Source organism: Balaenoptera acutorostrata, chromosome 8 (genome assembly GCF_949987535.1).
Source record: "Balaenoptera acutorostrata chromosome 8, mBalAcu1.1, whole genome shotgun sequence".
Lineage (NCBI taxonomy): Eukaryota > Metazoa > Chordata > Mammalia > Artiodactyla > Balaenopteridae > Balaenoptera > Balaenoptera acutorostrata.
Window position 1 is genome coordinate 79,521,229 of NC_080071.1, and position 20,281 is coordinate 79,541,509.

Genomic DNA, 20,281 nt, shown 5'->3' on the forward strand with positions numbered 1-20,281 from the left:
CAGGTCACCCACGGAACACACAGGCACCTGTGTTTCTCTTCTTTTAAAATCTATTGCTCTTCCAAAAAAGATTTCCTACTAGTGGGTAAGAATCCCCAAATGCGAAAAATGTGAACCCTGTTAAAATTGCTGTGTTGCTTTTTGGAAACCCTGTTCTCTCTTTGCTTCCAAGAAAGCTCCTCTTCCTCCCCCTCCCCCTCCCTCCCCCTCCCCCTCTGTTTCCCCTTCCTCTTCCTCCTCCTCTCCTTCTCCTCCTCCTCCTTCTTCATTTTCAATAAAATGTTATTTCTGGACATGGTCAAAATTCAAGAGGTATAGGGACTTCCCGGGTGGCGCAGTGGCTAAGAATCTGCCTGCCAATGCAGGGGACACGGGTTTGATCCCTGGTCTGGGAAGATCCCACATGCCGCGGAGCAACTAAGCCTGTGCACCACAACTGCTGAACCTGTGTGCTGCAACTACTGAAGCCTGTGTGCCTAGAGCCCGTGCTCTGCAACAAGAGAAGCCACTGCAATGAGAAGCCTGCGCATCGCATCGAAGAGTAGCCTCCGCTCGCCGCAACTAGAGAAAGCCCGCGCGCAGCAACAAAGACCCAACGCAGCCAAAAATAAATAAAATTTTTTAAAAAGCTATATAAAAAGAAATACTGTATAACAGTATTTTTTTAAAGTGCTGAAATACTTCCCTCAAAGCATAAAGAAAAGTACAGAAATGTTATTTTAAAAAAATCCACCTTTGTGTTCAATTCCCCCTCTGAAGACAATCACTATTACCAGTTTCTTGTGTCTATTTCCAGAGATATTCCACATATAAGTGTATTCTGGCACGTTATTTTGAGCCCTGCAAAAACAAAACAAGATTTGCAACCCAGTAAAAGATCATCCTTATTGTTCCCAAGGAGAAAGGCGTGGTCATTATGTGGAGTATGTGAGATCATGAGGCTCCCTCCTAGACTTTCTGATCCATGTAGAATTCCCTACAGGAGGACTGTCCAGCTTTTCATCCATGGATTAGAAGACACACCCCATTCCTGCTTAGGTTAGACACAATAAAATCTCTTCCAGAGTATTTCCATTTCTAAATTGCAGGGCATGAATGAGTTGATTATTTTGCCAGCAGCAGCTACATGGATTTCCTCTTTGGTCTACAAATGTGAATCAATCAGTCTGTGTATTGGTCAGCTTGGGCTACCATAAAAAAGTACTATAGACTGGATGCTTAAAAAACAGACATTTTGGGGCTTCCCTGGTGGCGCAGTGGTTGAGAATCTGCCTGCCAATGCAGGGGACATGGATTCGAGCCTTGGTCTGGGAGGATTCCACATGCTACGGAGCAACTAGGTCCGTGAGCCACAACTACTGAGCCTGTGCGACTGGAGCCTGTGCTCCACAACAAGAGAGGCCGCGATAGTGAGAGGCCCGTGCACCGCGATGAAGAGTGGCCCCCACTTGCCACAACTAGAGAAAGCCCTCGCACAGAAACGAAGACCCAACACAGCCCAAAATAAATAAATAAATAAATAAATAAAATTAAAAAAAAAAAAAAACAAAAAACAGACATTTTCTTCTCAGTTCTGGAGGCTGGAACTATAAGATCAAGGTGCTGGCAGGTTTGGTCCCTGGTGAGACCTCTCTTCCTGGCTTGTAGATAGATGTCTGCTTTCTCCTTGTGCCCTCCCACGGACACAGCCTTTCCCCTGTGTGAGGGCAGAAGGAGAGAGAACTCTCTCGTGTCTCTTTCTCTTCTTGTAAGGGCACCAGTCTTATCAGATTAGGGCCCCATCCTTATGAGCTCATTTAACCTTAATTACTTTCTTAAAGGCTGTATCTCCAAATAGAGTCACATTGGGGCTTAGGGCTTCAACATCTGAATTTGGGGCAGGGAGACACAATTCAGTCTATAACAGTTAGCAACAGTGAGAACTATTTTATAAAATAATAACAGCTACTATTCATTTAAGTACCTACTATGTGTTGGGCAATGTACAGCATGCTCTGTGCATATTATTTATAGTTCCCAAAATAGGCATTATTACACCCAGGGTGATACTCAAAATACTTAACAGTTGGCGTGGTTTGAGTGCTGACCAGTCCGAACGAACACTGGGTATAAACAACCAGAGTGGTTATTGTTCCAGTGCGTGCAGGCTAAAGATGAGCTCCAAAGAATTCTATTGCTCAGGTAAAGAGGGGAAATTTGGAGGTTAGGTGAATTGTACAAGCTCACACAGATGGAAAATTGCGGAGCAAGGACTGGAAAACATGTCTGTCTGGCTCAACATCATGTTGCCCCTCTGCTGCCATGCCAGGAGCTATCTGTCAGAGTTCTCCATATTTCTCTGCCTCAGTGAGCCTTTGGGTGTGTTCCGTCATGTCCACAACTTGATTACAGTGTCTGCCATGGAAGAGCTTGGCTTAATATCAAGGTCAATTTGCCTGCTGGCTCCTCTCTGAGCTGCCCCAGACCTTGGTGCAAGGGTCTTCCTCCCTTCCACTCTTTAGCTCATATCTGACAGAATTGCAGGGTTTATGAATCTGGGTGTTTTGGGGGTTTTTTTAAAGATTTTTTTTTTTGATGTGGACCATTTTTAAAGTCTTTATTGAATTTGTTACAATATTGCTTCTGTTATTTATTTATTTATTTATTCATTTATTTATTTATTTATTTATGGCTGTGTTGGGTCTTTGTTTCTGTGCGAGGGCTTTCTCTAGTCGCGGCAAGTGGGGGCCACTCTTCATCGCGGTGTGCGGGCCTCTCACTATCGCGGCCTCTCTTGTTGCGGAGCACAGGCTCCAGACGCGCAGGCTCAGCAGTTGTGGCTCGCGGGCCTAGTTGCTCCGCGGCATGTGGGATCTTCCCAGACCAGGGCTCGAACCTGTGTCCCCTGCATTGGCAGGCAGATTCTCAACCACTGCGCCACCAGGGAAGCCTTTGCTTCTGTTTTATGTTTTGGTTTTTTGGCTGAGAGGCATGTGGGATCTTACCTCCCCAACCAGGGATCAAACCCGCACCCCCTGCATTGGAAGGTGAAGTCTTAACCACTGGACCACCAGGGAAGTCCCCTGAATCTGGGTCTTTGTACTGGGTCTAATCTGTCTTCCCCAAAAGATATATCCTTTGCTTCCTTCCATGAATTTGACCTCCACTGTCTATCAGGTGTGGGCTACTCCTGATCAAGTACAGATTACACGTTTATCTGAGCCGATATCAGGGCTTGGACTTCAGCCTGATTATCCAGCATGAAGTACCGAATACCAAATACAACACTTCCTGAGCACTCCATTTCTGGGCTAAATCTTTTCTTTGAGCTACTGTTACTTCAGTGACTAAGGATTTCCTTCATATGCCTTCCTCCCCAATAAACTCCTCTTCGTAGTCTAAGTGTGCCTCGTTCTTTCTCCTTCTTTTGTTTTTTTCTCTTGCTCTCATATTTCCCTTTATTCTCTTCTCCTTTTTCTATTTTGCCTCTGTTTTAAGGCTGTGTTCACACGTACTCATAAGCAGCCTTCACTCTTAAGGCTTAAGAACACCCCTGTCTCCTGGGTTACCAGGGGCTCTGTGTATTTGTGGGACATTCTCTGAGACCCTCCATCCGTCAGTCTGTGATATCTACAAGCAACTTGGAATTAGTCCAAGTTCAAGGCACTTTCATTAAAGATTAAAAGGCATCCTTGCTCATCCCAGACTACCATCCTTCCCCCAAATGTGACCTTGTCCAAAGGAAAAAGGAAATTCTCTGTTATCCATGAATTTTCTATGACATTCAGATTTTACCTGGATGCATCCTCTATTTCTTCAATCAAGTCTCAATGTGTATAGTATTCTCTGGTCCTACGTCCTGCTCTACTCATCGTTACTAGAATCGATATTTGCAGTATAAGCAGAACCTTGTTCTGAGGATAAATCCAAAGGTACTTAGTGCTTTGACAAATGAAAAGCCTTTTTTTTTTTTAGCTGCCCTTTGTCTGACATGCACTAAATGTTGTGTTTCCTTCTGAGTTACGTATAATGTGCAAATTCCAGGCACTCCTTGACAAGAGCTTGTAATAATAAACTGCCTCTCGACAGACTTCCCCTCCCTGAAATGTGTCCCTCCATGGCCCCAAAGTTCTTAGTCTAAGGGTGAAGCCCTGATCACTTTTTATTTGTGCCATAAATGAGATGACGATGAACACATCAGCTTCGCCATATTGGAAAACTACCTAGTCGAGGAAGGGGTGGCGTCCATATGCCAAAACCCCCTCTGTGAGGTGTGCTTTACACCCTCAGGCCCGAGAATTGCTCTGGGAATGGACTCATTCCCACACTTGCATGGCTGTAGTCAATACCTAGAGATTAAGGGACATCTGGAAAAAGCAGTTTAGATCCTGAAACAGAAACCTCAGAAGTGGTTCCAGGCTGCTCAAGAGCTGTTGTCTGTCCCTTTGTTTGTCACTCAACGAATATTTACTGAGCACAGCCTCTGTACCAGACCCTAGAGTGGGTTTTTTTGTTTTTTTTTTTCAAATCTCAACTGTTTTTATTTCTTTTAAGTAAGCAGTGGTATAAGTCTTTTCAAGTGTTTCTTTTTGGGGCTTCCCTGGTGGCGCAGTGGTTGAGAATCCGCCTGCCAATGCAGGAGACACGGGTTCGAGCCCTGGTCTGGGAAGATCCCACATGCCGCGGAGCAACTGGGCCCGTGAGCCACAACTACTGAGCCTGAGCGTCTGGAGCCTCTGCTCCGCGACAAGAGAGGCCGCGATAGTGAGAGGCCCGCGCACCGCGATGAAGAGTGGCCCCCACTCGCCGCAACTGGAGAAAGCCCTCGCACAGAAACGAAGACCCAACACAGCCAAAAATAAACATAATAAATAAATAATAATAATTTTAAAAAAAAAGTGTTTCTTTTTGGAACGGCTTATAGAAAATGGCACCCTGGGACCTTTAGCTCTATGTCCCTCAAATTTTCTTTCAAGAATCTCATCCAGGAAGTTTCTTTAAAGAAGATAATTCACCTGACCTAAATCAGGTTGATTTAGGTCAAAACAATCTGAAAACTAGATGTGCCCCAGTGGAAAGCCTCAAAACTTCTCTAGTTCCTCAAAAATGCCAATATATGCCACTCTACTATTGGTCAAGGAGGATGGCAATCCAAAGGTATCACCTGTTGATATTCCCAGATGGTGAGTGTCCAGCAGTGGGGGAAACAGGCCTGGGCACTGGCTTTGGGGAGCAGGCAGTCAGTCCTGCAGAGATGGCTCTTTGCTCCTTGCTGTGGCCTGTCACCCAGGGCACTGATGGGCAGTGGGGTGAGCTGCTGAGCCAGAGGGAGGTTGCCTTGCTTCTGCAATGCCCTGTAATCAGGCCCCGGGGAGCCTCCCATGTGGCACCTGAAACACTGTAGGTGAACCTCAGCTTTTGAAATCTGCCCTGAAGGTATCAAAGGCCTTGGCTTTTTCTGGTTGGGGAAATTTTGACAAAGATTTAACACAGGAATCTGACAAGCAGTTCCTATACCTAATGTTAAAGGGAAGACAGCCTGGGGAGAGATCAGAGATCAGTTTTCAAGAAAGTTTAATCTCGTTAGGGTGGATTTGTGACTGCTGCCAGGGTATCTGAATACTCAGCAAGTAAATGCAGATGACATTTGCTCAAGTTAATGCTACCTTGAATGAGTGTAAAAGGATCACTGTCTTTCCCCTAAGCTCTCCAAATAATCTTTCCTGCTTCGTATCATCTTTGGCCCCAGGAGGGAAAGGCTCCCACTTAAGTCTTCCTTCTTTTGAACTTAGTGCCATCTGCCTTCTGCAAAGAATTGTCCTAACATTGCTTTTGAAAGGAATTATTTGAAAAGTTCTAAAAACCAGCAGTTTGGGCCCTGTTAAAAAAACAAAAACGAAACAAAACAAATACACAAAAACCTCTAGTCATTCAGTGACTCACTCTATTTATCACTGCCATTTGTTTCCTTCAAAATCATTATCATTCTTTTTTTAAAAAATATTTGTTTATTTGGCTGCTTCGGGTCTTAGTTGCCGCGTGCAGGCTCTTCTTTGCGGAAGGCGGATTCTTAACCACTGGACCACCAGGGAAGTCCCTAAAATCATTATAATTCTTAAAGACGAGAAGACTTAGAAAGAGGATGATGAATGACTTATTTTAACTCTGGTGACTAAAACACAGTAAACTTCTTGTTTCCAAGTGGCACTTAGAAACGTAATTCCTCCGTTTCTTCTTTATTATTCCAACTTTCTAGACAATATTTAAAGAATGGGTTGGGTTGGTATTCTCCTGGGTCCCATGAAAGTTCCAACCTGTCTAATGCCCAGCAGATACCTTTTAGCTGATACGCTGAGAGGTGAGTCAACGTGTTGACAGGGAACTCGGTGTTGCATCTGCTTCTGCTTGCTCCTGGTTCAGGGACCTTTGGGATCCACATGCAGCTCTGGAGGTGTAGGTGTGGCCCAGGGTATGGTTCACTGGACCAAAGTTCCCCTTAACTTCACAGGTTTGCTCCTTTCAGAAATGACCTACTGTGTGACTGGAGGATACTTTAGCAGGAAGGCACTGGGCTCTACAGCGGGAATCTCTCAGAGGTACAGAATTGTGTTCAGTCTGAACCCCAATTCCAAGAGCCTCGGGTGTGAGCTGGGATTTGAGTGTTGGGCAGGATGGTCCCATGGCCTACTGAAGTCTGCTAGCATTCATCCTAGGTTCAAGGGCTCACAAAAATCTCGCAAATTTAATTGTAGTAAGCACCTTGAAGGAAGCCACATATGTGTAACTGATTCCCTTTGCTGTACGGCAGAAACGAACACAACATTGTAAATCAACTATACTCCAATAAAAATTAATTTTAAAAAATTAATAAAGGAAGCCACATTACCAAACCCTGGAAATGAAAGCTATGCATGTCGTCAGTACATCTCTGAGTAGGTCTTTCTTGAAGTTGTTGGCAAAACTCCGTCTATAGAAACCTTCTTCCCTGCTGCACGTTTCAGGGTTTCCCATTTCTAAATTCAGATCATCACACTGCTATACCTTAAAGTGATTTAAGGATTGACTTATTAAAATGTTACTTCATTTTATTGCCTGACCATGCAAGCATAACTTTGGAATTCATATTGCTCTACCAGATGATTGCATTTTTAATAGGGAGGACATTTCTTATTGGTTACAGGTTATTACTTGCAGGCAATTTTGTGATTACTTTCTTGAAGGTTTTTGCTGTTTAACCAAGAGAAATTAGTGATTTTCATCACTCAAGGAAGGGTTAAAAAGTTTATTTAAAGAGAAATAGTATTTTCTTAAATGTTATATCTTGAAGGGTACAATAAGCTGGTTATAATGGATCTAACCTGGCAATTCGGCCTTGTACTCTTCTCTTAGTCCTGGTGAGATGGGGGGGGGGGGGGAGGGGGTGGTGCAGGTGTTGAAAGAGGAGCAGAGAGAAGGTCAAGTGCAATTCAGTGCACAGACAGCCAGATCCAACAGGACTGGGATCTAAGTCTGTTTAGACTTATCTGAATGACTCTACCCCTTGCCTCACACAATCAGCTAATCGTGCTTGGCATGTGGCTTTTATCTTCCTGAAAGAAGGTAAATCATATAGACAAACATTCATTGTACCCTTGCTATGTGATGGTCGTGTACTCAGTAAGCTCTTTAGGGGAATACCAAGGACTATAAGGCACAGTGTGTGTGCTCTTAAAGTGTTTGATTTAGCAGGAGTGAAGTTAAACGCCATTAAAGGCAGTAGTGAAGATGTCATTGGTAGCAGTTGGGGGGTGGGAGTAGGGTTGGTACCTGTCCCCTCCAAAACTCCTCCTTCGGCTTCTCTTACATGTGCTCCAGTGAATGCAAATAAAGTGGTGAGTCAGTCCTGATGTACACAAGGCCCCTTCTCTCCAGTGCAGAGCTTCTCCCATAGCAGTGCTTGGGATCCAGAAACATAAGTGATGACTCCCTTGCCTGCCTCCTGGCCTTTGAGTTGAAGGCTGGGCACATGGATCCAACTCAGTGGCCATGTCCCAGCAGTTTCAGGAAAAAGCATTGGATCTGAGAGTCTGTGGATGGACTACTTCGAAGGAAAAATGTGGCATTGTTGTTTCTTAGGCCAAACATAAATAATTAGACACATATTCTTGCTGCATTTAAATCACAGCCACTCCAAAAAATTTTAGTGAACATTTTTCCCTTAAGCCATAGAAATTTCTTTCTTTTAGAAATTATTCTTCTAGGGCCCTAGGAGGTTACTGAAGAATAAGTACATTAACCAGGGAGACAAAACTGGGGTTACCGTCATGAAAAAAAATGACCTTTGGATAAACTCTGTTTTCTTTTACCTAATAATTAGCTATTTCCAATGGAATGTTGGTAGTCTGGAATACAAAATACAAAGATTTTAATATGCAACTAGGAAATTTAAAACATTAAGAAACTTTTTTGCATGGTGCAACGTGAAGAAAAGAATTCTGAGAAATGTTCTCAGATATTTGTGTTTGTTTTTATTTTAAGAATTGCCCAACTGTCAGTTGTCTTTGTCGTATATCAGAATGCAAGTAAATTGATTTCTTGAAACCACTCTTAAGAAAGAACGACCAGAAATCAGTCATCAGTGTGCCACACGTAACTGTGTAATTTATTCATGCGTGACTACCCATTTTGACGTAGAGGAGTAGAAAGGGAAATTCAGTTTTGTATTAAGACCATTTGTATTAGAAATCATGACTTCTTCTCAAGGCTGTTTTCTTTTTTTAAAAAAATTTTTTTGACATGGACCATTTTTTAAAGTCTTTATTGAATTTGTTACAATATTGCTTCTGTTTTATGTTTTGGTTTTTTGGCCGTGAGACCAGGGATCGAACCCGCACCCTCTGCATTGGAAGGCGAAGTCTTAACCACTGGACCACCAGGGAAGTCCCTCAAGGCTGTCTTCTGATTTACTGGATATGTATATCTATCAGCCTACTTTTTTTTTTTTTCTTTATAAGATTTCTTATCTGTTTTCTAAAACAGAATATCTGTGTTATTTCCTAGGATGATAGAAAAAATTACGCTAACTATAAAATGCAGATAACTGAAATAAAAAGCTATATTATTCTTACTCCCCCAAAGGTAATCACTGTTAAGATTTTGATACATATCTCCCTTCTAGTCTTTCTTTTAAAACATAACAAAAATCATATTTAAAAAAATAACATATATACTGTTTTTGCAATGTTCTTTTTAAATTTAATATTTTCCATGTCAATTTTGTCTGGAATAAATGTATCACCCTAAATTATTTTGCAAGATTCAGATTATGGGACATATTATGACATTTGGGGTGAATATCAGCAGGAAAATGTTTTGGACACAGTAACATTAAAGACATAAAGGCAGAATTAATGCTAATATTCCCTAATCTAAGAATGGTGCATTTTTCTCAGACCATGTGTGGTATAGTTTGGATAAAATAGAATGAATAAATTAAAAATGACAACAATGTCTTTGTTTTAGGGCTGCCTTTCCCTCCCTACTGGAATTAAACAGGGTACAAGTGACTTTTATATGAGGGTTGATTTTATATATTTAATTTTCTGACACTTATGATGTATCTTTTAAAATATAAAGGATGTTATTACTACTAACAATTTGTCTCAGGAAAGAACACGCTTCCTGTCAGTCCTTTACCACCATTTATATTAGAATCATTTCTTTTGAATTTGTTTTTCTGTGATCTTAATATGGTGGAATAATTGGACAATTTGCTGAGTTGTGGCCTAAGAGGAATGACATGCATTGGCATTTGAAGTAGTGTTTTAAAGACAGAGAATCCAAAGGAAAATCTAGAGAAACACACACCAAAAAATAAATCCTGGGCGATTGTTCAAGAACCACTTCACTAGGGAATTGCCCTCTCTGGCTGGTTTGTCTAAGGCAATGCCATGCCTCCTACCAGCTATAGACACGCCAGGGGGCAGGGCCAGATTTTAATCTGTCTCCATTGTGGAGATGGATTAGCATCGGTTGAAGGAGCTGAAATTGTATAAATATTTTGAAATCTGTGAATTATGACTTCCTTTTGTAAGTGTGGCACAAGGCTGACTCAGCAGCTGCTGCTTCACCTTCCAAGCACCGTCTGCAGGTGAATGCGTCCCCTATGCCACTTGCCCTCATCCCCATTCCTGGTCACATCAGCAGACACATGGATGACAATCTGTGGGTGCTGGCACCCTCACCGTGCTGTTGTGAGGGGCTTCCTTGCACACAGGTCCAGGAAATAGAATGGAGGCTGAGGGCCACCCTCTCTGGAGCTCAGGAACACGTGCTCAGTGAATCCAGCGCATCAATTCATTCATGCCCCGCACATGTCTTTGTGTATTCCTGGCTGTAACTTTTACCACCATGTTGATGAGCCCAGATGCAAACAGACTTCCTATTAGAACAAACAGGCACATATTAGGGTAGTTTGATAAAGCTGGCTGCCTAGGAAAAATAAAGTGCTATGTATCTGCATAATTAAAAATATTGCCCCCAAATTAAAATATGGTGCTGCATGTGTATGTTGGCTCAACAAATCTTATCAAATTAATATCCACAGCCAAGAAGTTCAATGACAAATACATGGACACTTTGGCTTGGTCTAAACCTTCCCTATCACTCCTCTTCCAGGTGAGAATTTGAATTAATTTCATGTCTAACTGCCCAGTGTTTCTTTATGTACAAGCAAACAGGACACATTTTTATTTTCCCCTTTTCCTACCCAAAATACTGTAGGAGTTGACTGCTCTGCACTTTGCTCTTTTATTTAATATATCTTAGAGAGCTTTCTGTACCAATATAAAGGGAACATTCTTATTCATTTTTAAAGCAGTTTATTGAGATATAATTCACAGATCACACAATTCACCCATTTGAAGTGCACAATTCAATAGTTTTTAATATATACACAGAACTGTGAATCCGTCATCACAATCAATTTTACAACCTTTTTATTACCTCCAAATTAACCCTGTACCCTTTAGCTGTAACCCACCAACCTTCCTGCTCTGTTTCCTTGTCAAAGGCAACCAGTAATCTACTTTCTGTCTCTATACATGTCTATTCTGGACATTTCATACAATTGGAATCATACAACGTATGGTCTTTTGTGACTGGCTTCTTTCACGAAATGTAATGTTTTCAAGGTTCATCCAGGTAGTAGCACTGCTTTTTTTTTTTTTTTTTAAGCTGCATAGTGCTTTATTGTGCAGAGGTACCATGATCTGTTTAATCATTCCATTAGATGCATATCTTTGCTCTTTCAAGCACTGCTGCAGTGAGTAACCTTGAACACCCGTCATTTTCTCTGTGTGCTGGCACATATGTATTACCCATTCCCAGAACTGAGCTTTCTGGAGCAGATAGTCAACACAACTGTAATTTTGCTAGATGTTGCCAACTCGCTCTATTGTACTCCCACCAGCCATGTATTAGGTCCCACCAGCCAATTCCTCACAGCCTTACCAGCAGAGCATGCTGTCAAACTCTTGAATTTTTGCCAGCCTGGTGGGTTTTTGTTTGTTTGTTTCTTAAAAAGCATCTCAGACTGTGTGGTTTTCATGTGCATTTTTCTGAATATGATTGAGATTGAGATCCATATACATTGACAAATCTTATGATATCCTTGTTTGAACTACATTTTCTTGGCTTCATCAGAGTGGTGGTTACAGCCTGTCAGCTATGATAACTTGATTTCCTGCAAGTGTTTGATTTTTGCATTTTGTGACAGAGATCTGGTCATTATAGTACTGATGATTATAATAAAGGTGTATATTTTTAAGCATAAATAATTGTCTTCTTAACATATGTCACAAGAGGACTGTAATTTATTTCCAAATTAGTTTGATCTTTTTTTTGATTAATTGAATAAAAAATTCTCTTTCAACAATGATGATTACTTCGGTTGGCAACATAACTATCCTTATTATGAAACTATAATTCACATGAAATAAAAACAAAACATCTATTTATGACCGACTGAATTGCTTTATTATACGTTTGATGCCTGTCACCAGTCCCATTTGGAATTTCTCAGAAAATATAAGCTCTAGTATTTCCTAGGGACGGGGGGAAAGCAGTTTCTCTGAATATTCTCTCCCTTTCATTAGACATTGTTTCAAGGGAGTTTTTCCATTTGAAACTAAGGTTTCTTTAAAGAGTAAGCAAGTCCATATATGTTCTGATTTATTTATGCTTAAGGGACTGAAATTCAGAGACTTTTACGCAAGTTATATGCATATTTTCTAGGCAGCGAGTCATTAAAGAGAGGTAAACATTTGTCTCTCAAAGAACACTGCTAGTCCTTGAGGTTTAAGCTTCATATCTGCCTAAGGCACTCTAGGGTATCAGAACAGGACAGCAGAGATTCTCAGTGGGTGACCCTAGAAGTCCTGAAAGGAGCAATGGTGAAGGTAGGGTTACCGGGCAGGCCCTCAGGACGCTGACATTAATGCTTTCAAGGCAAAACCAGAAGCAAGGCTGTCCTAACTTGTAAATGGACTGTCCTGATGCTTCCAGAGAACCGGGCAGGACACAAGAGAGCTGGATTTGGAACAATGAATAATTGCTAGCAGGGGCCAGAAGTGCTCTTGAGGGTACCACGCCCAGCATCTGCAGCAGGAAGAAGTATAAACTAAAGGTCAGACCCTCTTTGATAAGTCTCAAAAGTAAGCTGGAATTCTCTGAGAAGCCACACCATTTATTATTAGGAATGACAACCACAATGACAGCCACAATAATAATACATTGATTCTACTTATTTGTGGTAGTTCTATAAAGTCACTGCAAACATTAAATTAGCAAATACTGAAGCATTGCACCTAGGTGTAATACACGGTTAGGTTCCTATGACTCTCTGGGCATACCAATCAATACATAACCTTGTTTTATGTGTGAACTCACAGCCAACAACACTAACTCATGCCTGGAGGAAGTATATTTAACACATGTTCAGGAACACTGGATATCTCTCTGGCACTACACTTGGGGGCCATCTTAAACAGCAAAATCACCAACAAAAGCACAAAAATGCAAAAGACGTGGCACTAAATAGACCACTAAAATGACACTTGTTACCGGTCTGAGAGCTGACACAAGAAAGTAGCGCGTCACCTTGTTTGACTTCAGTTGAGAACAGTGTACAAAGGGTGACAGATCTTCTCTGCTCTGAGCACATCCACTAGCAGCGCGAGCACGGGGGGTATTGATTTGGGGGTTACAATAAATTTTAGCCAGTAGGCAAATTTGCAAGTAGGAGATCTGAATAATGAGGAATGACTAACTGTAATCACTTAGAAACAAACTTCGCCCCTACCGTTGAGGAACAGCACACTAGCCGGAGAAGCAAGAGAGTAGTTGAGCTGACCTGTGACACAGAGCACGTGGGTGGGGCGGAGCCACACGTGGGGTCAGCTTGGGGTCTGATGCCAACATTTTGTGAACCTCTGAACAGGTCATGGAAGTTCATTGTGCCTCCAGTTTTCTCATCAGCAAAACTGATCTACTTACTTCAAAGGGGCGTTTTGAAGCTGAAATATATATAGGAAACCCAAGGGATTAAATAAATTAGAAAAAAGAATTCAGGGGTGGTTATTTCTATTTGAGAGTAGTAGATGCCATTTTTATTTTCTTCTTTGTATCTCTCTAAATTATTTCACGATAATCTCGATTTGGTATGCATAATATTTATAATAAAAAAAAAGTTAAGGGATAGATAGCACCGGTGAGAATAACATACGTTCATATGAAACTGCTTTGAATAAAAGTACTGTTAAAGATTAAAAAGTGTCATTTTCCATGCAATAAGTCAATGGGTACAATAGGTTAGTAAACTGAAATGAAATTCCAACTAGCTCTGTCACGACTAGAAAAACAGGTCCCACCTGGTTTGTGTAGTAATCTTGTCGTAAGAGGTGTTTGGCTCAGACACCTGCCTTTATAACATTAACGGGAGCTCTCCTGCGCTCTGCCTGCCTGCCTCATGGGGCTGCCAGAACCGCCCTTGTCTTATTTACATTGAAAGAAAAACAGAGGGGGTGGAAGTTGCTGGGCTATTTTCCACTGTAACAACACCTACTCTAAACCAGGGAGAAACAGAATCTAAGACAGTGTATGAAGAAGTCTGCACTACCTTTCCCCTTGATTTAGTAGGGCAATTTTTTTTTACTTTTTTTGGGTCGGGGCCACACTATGCAGCATGTGGAATCTTAGTTCCCCTACCAGGGATTGAACTCATGCCCCCTGCTGTGGAAGCTCAGAGTCTTAACCACTGGGCCACCAGGGAAGTCCAGTAACAAAATTTTTAAAATGTGACACTGGTGTATTCTTTCAGTTCCAGGAACTAACTTGACCCACTGTTTTAGAAGCACACTTCATCTTGGCATTTTTGAACAAAGAACCAGTTTGTCTGACTCAAAAGTGCACTGCCTTCCATAAACAGATTTCTCCCTGTCCTTTTGATGGGAAATGTGATTCTTTTTCATTTTCTAATCTAAACTGTCCCTGGGTGGGACTGAGGGCAATTCCCCAGCTGTGACGCTGCATGGGAGATGATGGTTGGCTCTCCATGCTAGGTAATGTGATCCTAAAATAGATTAAAGAATGAAGCTTAAGCCTTTTCGGTTCTGGCCCCTGACTTACATAAAACACAAACCTGGTTAATATATTTTATTGATTCCTAAGGAATTAAGTCCCTTGCAAAATTCAGCAAAAGCATCACAGTTGAAAGATTTAAAATCGGTTTTAAATACACCAGAATGGAAAAAAAAGTGCAGAACTAACAAGGAATGATCTATGTGGTTATTACTATTTAATAATAAGAAAAATAAAGTAATTAAGGTTTACTGAAGTGAACATTGTTTTAACATTAATTCTGTTAACACACCTAAGGTACTGTGTTAGGCAGATTTAGAACATGAACTGTGTTCCATGAAGATTGTCCACATAAAAGTCTGCAGTTTCACAATAATCCTTCAAAAGGTCACTTGAGAGGAACCCAGGAATGCTAGCCAACTTAGTGAGGGAGTAGAGAAACAGCAAAAATTAGGCATAATTAACAGCCTACATGGAATATTTTTGTACCCCAGACAAACTACTTAGAGCAATCCAGACAACATCTGCTCCTAGAGTAACAGAAAACAAACCTGACTCCATATTGGATCTATTCCTTTAGCTTTAACCCTTATGCTCTGTTGCCTGTGCTTAGTCATGCGGGCTCTGCACCTTTGTAAAAAAAAATATTGCCTGTAGCCTGAAATATACACGATAGTCCATTCTCAAGGCTCTGACCTTTAAAGGTATAACACTTTTCCATTCATATAGAGATAAAAAGTTGCAGAACAGGACCACTTATTGAAAAGGCTGTCTTTTCTCCATTGTATGTTCTTGCCTCCTTTGTCGTAAATTAGGTGACCATATGTGCATGGGTTTATCTCTGGGCTTTCTATCCTGATCTATATTTCTGTTCCTGTGCCAGTACCATACTGTCTTGATTACTGTAGCTTTGTAGTATAATCTGAAGTCAGGGAGCCTGATTCTTCCAGCTCCATTTTTCTTTCTCAAGATTGCTTTGGCTATTCGGGGTCTTTTGCATTTCCATACAAATTGTAAAATTTTTTGTTCTAATTCTGTGAAGAATGCCATTGGTAGTTTGATAGAGTGAAGTAAGTCAGAAAGAGAAAAACAAATACTGTATGCTAACACATATATATGGAATCTAAAAAAAAGGTACTGACAAACCTAGTGGCAGGGCAGGAATAAAGATGCAGGCATAGAGAATGGACTTGAGGACATGGGTGGTGGGGAGGGGAAGCTGGGGCAAAGTGAGAGGAGCATCGACATCTATGCACTACCAAATGTAAAATAGATAGCTAGTGGGAAGCAGCCGCATAGCACAGGGAGATCAGCTCGGTGCTTTGCACCGACCTAGAGGGGTGGGATAGGGAGGGTGGGATAGGGAGGGTGGGAGGGAGGCTCAAGAGGGAGGGGATATGGGGATATATGTATGCATATAGATGATTCACTTTGTGGTACCACAGAAACTAACACTGCATCTTGAAGCAATTATACTCCAATAAAGATGTATAAAAAAAAAGTTGAAGAACAGAGACTAACATTTCTCTTATTGGAGGTTTATAGAAACATTGTGACCAGACCTACCTGGACAGCTGCAAGACCAAAGGATTCCAGCACCAAGAAGTCTGCAATAACCAGCCACACCCCCTCCCCTTTTAGTACAAAAGAAGCCTGAATTCTAACTCCGATTAAGATGGTTTTTTAGGACAGTAGTCCACCATCTTCTCCATCTGCTGGCTTTCTGAATAAAGTTGCTATCCTTTGCCCCAACGCCTCATCTCTCAATTTGTTGGCCTTTCATGAAGCGAGCAATACAAGCTTGGACTCAGTAACACTAGAACTATTCAAATGCATGAAATTTTGGTTAATCCATTCATAATTTTGTATCCTGGATTCGTTATGAGGATATTGCTAGCTACAATTCTCTTTGGGGAAAAAAAAATCCATTACTATACTGCTATTAGAGAATCACTAGAAAGTGCTTACGTGAGTGAGGCAGTTAATCCTGATTCAAGAGTAGGAAATTTGATTGTGGCATTTGTGAGAATATCCTTGGAGGGAAACTGAATCTGGAACACGGGAAAGTTGATGACAATAAGCCTGGTGGAAACTGGCCTATTTTGACTCTCTGTTATTTCATGTAAAAATCCTATTTGAAAATATTTAGTACAATCTGGTACAATTTAGACGTCTGAGAAGAGTTTTGAAGGTTGTTGGATTCTCAGACTGCTGGGATTCCTCGAGCAAGAGGCAAAAGAGAGAGAGACAAAGAGAGAGAGGTAAACAAGGGAAAATAAAATAAAGAATGGGCCATTGGATTTGGTTTCATGGAACATTCAAATAAATATACAGACCAAGTATCTTTGCTGACATGTATAGAATATGCCTTTCTTTGAAAGCACAAGACATAAGCAGATATCCAGAAGAGGTAAGAGGAGGAAGAATCTTGGGTTGACTGAACTCAGAGGGATCCTTGACATCATCGCACCAACCTTGTCATCTCATAGCCAGAGACGCTGGGCTCCAGGAACTTAGGGGAGTTGCCCAGCTGAGGCTCTTTCCTCCATGAGTCACTTCTCTTGAAATACAGCACACTAAAAACTCCAGCAGTTCATAGAATCCCTCTGTGACTAAAAGGAAGAACAGAAGGGAGGGAAGAAGGGGGAGAGGAAGATCCTTGTTCCAGGAAGAAGCCATTCTTCCTGTGGCCCAGCCCAGAGCCCCTTAAACACATTTTTGTTAAATATCAAGCTGCCTCTTCCTCTCCCCTCTTACTCCTAGTTATCTTTGCTAATATCATTAGTTCCTGAAGTTCTCTGCCCAATTAAAAATGAAATGAGCTTGAGGCTAGAATGTAAAGACATTTTTAAAACAGCACATGATATAACCATATCAAAGAAGAATAAATTGACTGTTTAAATTTTAATCCTAATAACTTACTGTCTTACCAAAAAATATTTATGAGAGTATATAAATGCTAACCTAATAAAAATATGCTCCGTGACCAAAATGTCCCAAATGTTAGTTAGCCGGAGGATGGATGCTTGCAAGCTTGGAAGAAAGATTTAGGAGTCTTGGGTTTTATCTCTAAACATGTTTGACCTTGGGCATGTCATTGTACTTTTGTTGCAGCTTCTCAGTCCATAAAAAGGATAATAAAATTACCCACCAAAGTTACCTCAAAGAAGTGTTCTGATGATTAATGAGTTGATGGTGGCTTATGCACATGAGATGGAAGAAGTGTATAAAAATGTAATATCGTTGTTGTAATTACTGTTATTGCTCATACATGAGGAGCAAATACGGGGGCTGGCAATATGTCAGTCACAGCTAAAGAGCAATCTGCCCAAGAAAAGGAATGAGACCATTTATGAGTGGTGACTTCATTTGCACTTTATTTTCAAAGTTAATTATTTTAGTGAGAACCATCTTAACTTGAATAATTGGTACAAAGGAACATTTTCAGAACCTGATTTCCCGGGGAGGGGGGCAGGATTTGGAACATGTGGAATGTTCTTAGTAGCCAGCACTCTGACCTTCGAAGCACCTTTTGGATCTCAGTTTCCACGTCTATAAAATCCAGTTGTAGGACTGGATGATCTTTGAGTTTTCTACTAGCTCTGAGAGTTTACAATTCTTCCACTCCCAAAACCCTCAAGGCTGATCCTGCAGCTGATAAAAAATAGAAGCCCAAAGGCAGCCATCATTGCTAGTTGCGGAAGGTTGGTGACAAAACAGCAGTACAGTGGAGAGGTTTTGAGCAAGGACTCTGGAGTCAGACAGCTGTGCTGGAATTCTTGTTCTGCAACTTCATATTAGCTTGTGGGCAGGTTTCCTCCCTGGAAAGTGGAGCTCAAATAGTATTTCCTTCAGAGGGTCGTTAAGAGGGTTAACTGCAGGGGTTAGGAGAGCACCTGGTACATGGGAAATGCTCCATCCATGTCAGATCCTATCTCTGAGCTCTAGGCAGAGGTCCTCAGCACTGACATCATTTCTCAAGTACTCACTGAATGTTCATTATGCACCCACTGTGCTCCTAGCGTGGTGCCCACCACCCAGTAGATGCTCATGCACAAGTTGTTTTTTTTTTTTTCAAGGAAACTTTGAATTACTTTATGAATTCAAATCGTGGTTCTAAGGGTTAGGAACTGTAGTGGACCCAAACATGAAGAAAGCATTTTCGGGGGCCTGGGGCTACCCCAGATGTAATGAAAATAATTGAAGCTAGGAGAATACATTGGCGGGAAGCAGACTAGGAGGAAGAGTGGTGAATGTTTGCCTTTTTTGGCTCACCAGACTCCAACCCCTGTGCAAGGTTCGGAGAATTTCGCATTGTATCTTATCTTGGCAGAAGTGGTGCCCCATCTCCCCAGATGTTCAGATCCTCTCTCCCCTCCCTCCTCACAGCCACTGCTCAGGACAGGAGCTAACCTCAGCCAGCGGTTACTTCCATCAGGGATTTTGAATATCAAGTAATAAGGCAAAGAGGAGCTGATTGAATTCATGAGTGTTTATGGGTGGTGGGCAGCAACAATGCGATTTCCAGATTGTTTCTGCTAAAAGAACACTGTTATGTGTCCTGCCTCACGGCTCTCCGGAGCTGCCCAGGTTTCCGGACTCTTCTCCAAGTCTGATCTGCAGCCCTCCCATCGATGCTGTGAACCTCTGCTCCCTTCCAATTCATTTCCTATTAGGATTAAAAAAAGGTAAAGAAGACTGCTGGGCCTCCTGTCACCCTATTAGGGGTTCCTTATGCCAAACCATCACTACCATCACTGATGAAATGGATCAGATGTGGATTGGATATCAGATGTTGTTTTTGTGACATTGCTAATTTTCTTAGGTACTTTGAATGATTTTGTGATCATGTAGGAGAATATACTTATTCTTAAGAAATGCACACTGAAGTGTCATGATACCTGAAACTGAGTTTTAAATGGGTTAGCCAAAAAACCTGCTACATATTACATATATATAACATATATACATATATATAACATATATGTGTTTGTATGTTTATGTGCATGCATGTAAACACATTATCTGTCTGTCTATCATCTGCTTATCTATCTATCTATGAATTTAACTGTTGGGCAAATTGGTGAAGTATTAACAATTGATGGATCTAGGCGGGTTCCTTGTACTGTTTTTCCAATATTTCTGTAGGTTTGAAAATTTTGAAAATAAAAGTTGGGGGGAAAATAAAATGACAGTACATTATGAATTGAGGCATGTCTTTAGGAAAAGTCCCGATGTAACCCAGGGATTTCCCCTGATCTTGGCAGCTGGTGGATGCAGCACATTAACTGTAATAACCCACAGTGCCCAGCATGCCACTGATATTCAACGAATGACTAAGTGAGTGGACATTTCCATGGCTTTTTAGCCCATTTGCTGCCACTCAACATCAACTCCCTGCAAAGTGCCTCCCCCCAAGTATGTGGGATGGCTTTCACGTGTGCTCAGAGCCAAGGCTGGTCCTCAGACTTGTCATCCATCCATTAATTCACTCACCTATGCACTCTCATTTATCTAACAAGTACTTCCTGAGTCCCTGGCATGCTATGTACAGTAGCATGCTAAATGCCAAGATACAGTTTTGAATCAGACAGCCCCCCTCAGGGATCTTACATTCTAATGACATCTAAACTGCTTCTTCCCTCTTCTCTTCCCCTGGATCCTATTTGCTTATACCCTGTTGCAG

General features: G+C 41.5%; 1 long non-coding RNA gene across 1 annotated transcript in view; it reads left to right on the forward strand.

The window, feature by feature from the left end:
- Positions 1-16,342, forward strand: part of LOC103016182 (uncharacterized) — an 88,327-nt gene extending 71,985 nt beyond the window's left edge. The window contains exon 2 of the long non-coding RNA XR_009009067.1: positions 16,133-16,342. This is a non-coding gene — a long non-coding RNA (uncharacterized LOC103016182). The remainder of the gene's footprint in view (positions 1-16,132) is intronic.
- The last annotated feature ends 3,939 nt before the right edge of the window (positions 16,343-20,281 follow it).